Below are 1572 nucleotides of genomic sequence, written 5' to 3' on the forward strand. Positions count from 1 at the left end.
AAAAACAGACGAACGGTTGTCCGAAAATCTGATCGTGTGTACGAGGCATTAAATGGTGAAATGTTACATTTCCCTACATTTTAACCTAAAAAAATGGATTTATTAGTAGTAGTTGTCATTGCTGAAAACATTTCCATGACCAAAACATGAAATCATAGAACTGCATTGCTGGCAACTGTGCAAACTGTTTCCAGTTTACTCTGTTACGAAAAGCAGAACGTCTGTGAACAGCGGTCGTTGCCAATGAATGCTTCTAATTTAGGTTATATCAGTGCTCACAATGCAGCAGGTTACAAGGCTCTCATTGGTCATGGGTTATGAGCTGGAGCGGCTTCCTGAGTGTTCCCTATTGATCTGCAAATAAGCAGGACGAAGTGCTGGCATTGCTCACTAGATGGCGATAGTGCATTCGAGTCTCTATTGTCTGTTCAGTGCATCACTGTGTGTTCTTGTCTACTAGCACAGCTCATACACATTCAGCTTCCATTCAAGTCGGGTAACATCTTTGTGGGAAATCTGACTTTCCTCCATTTTAGCTCTGATCCCTGAGGGGTTCGGTTGTTGGTGTGCAGCTCCGGTGAGAAGGTGAGTGTGTTCTAGGAGAAGGAACCCCCCCATAGCCAGCGATGTTCCAGTGTTTGAGATCAGCAGTGCGCCTCGTCTGCCTTTGCTTTCGGTTCAGGCATTGCTGAGCTGGGTGTCCTATTGCTTTCCTATGAGGGTGAGGTTGCACTTTGTATACATAAAGTAACAACTGACATTTCAGTAAAACCTGCTTCATCGCGAATCATATGGAGAGGGATAAAATGTATATAGACACTAGTCTGCAGCCAAATATTTATGTATAGAATGTTGTTTTGACGCACTTGTTAAAAAAAAAAAAAAAAAAAAACATATGTAAAAAAAAACTTAACCCCCCCCCACCCCCCCCTTTTTTTTTTTCTCTCAACTTCCTGTCCCATAGTCAAAACAGGAAGTGAAGGGAAAGTCATCCAAAATGAGGGAATCTCTGGAACTACTATCCCCATAGGAAGACTTCTTTTATATTTCTGTTATGGTGACAACCCAAAATTATTTTTTTTTTTCTTAAATGTTTAGTGATCATTGTAAATAAAACAAATGTTATCAGGGGTGGAGACAGCAATAATCTGACAGGCGGTTGAATCCTTCTCCACTTTTGCCTTTAGTTAGGGCTGGTTTGCACCTTTAGTCTAGCACTGGCACCTGCACTGAGATGCATTTTAAAGTGCATCAATTTACTTGCATTTAGAGTGTTTTTTAGCTGTGGTGTGTCATGTGCTTATTTCTTGTGACATCGCTTCCTTCATGGTTGCTGATTGGCTGTAATGTGGAAAAAACCTGTGCTGAATATAAGAGCCAACTGTTGTGGATATTGTTTGCTGAGGTGTGGTGTGTGTGTGGTGTTTTTTTTTTGTCTTGTGCAACCTTTTACTTTTATTTAACAAATAAGGGTGCATATCAGACAGTGCAGAACATAACACAATGCAGAAGTCACACTAACAACAGTACATCTACATATCCTCATGCAATGTTATGCATTGTCTGGTGTGG

General features: G+C 40.8%; 1 protein-coding gene across 4 annotated transcripts in view; it reads left to right on the top strand.

Moving 5' to 3' along the window:
* The first annotated feature begins 403 nt into the window (after positions 1-403).
* PIK3C2B (phosphatidylinositol-4-phosphate 3-kinase catalytic subunit type 2 beta) overlaps positions 404-1572 on the top strand; it is a 1217858-nt gene continuing 1216689 nt past the window's right edge. For 2 of the 4 annotated variants that reach the window (XM_073615830.1, XM_073615833.1), the window contains exon 1: positions 405-585. The gene's annotated coding sequence lies outside the window, so the exon portion shown is untranslated. Of the gene's footprint in view, positions 586-701; positions 722-1572 lie in introns of those variants that run through there. The other 2 variants (XM_073615832.1, XM_073615831.1) reach the window with 2 other exon arrangements.

The sequence above is a fragment of the Aquarana catesbeiana genome, linkage group LG02 (genome assembly GCF_042186555.1).
Source record: "Aquarana catesbeiana isolate 2022-GZ linkage group LG02, ASM4218655v1, whole genome shotgun sequence".
Classification (NCBI taxonomy): Eukaryota; Metazoa; Chordata; class Amphibia; order Anura; family Ranidae; genus Aquarana; species Aquarana catesbeiana.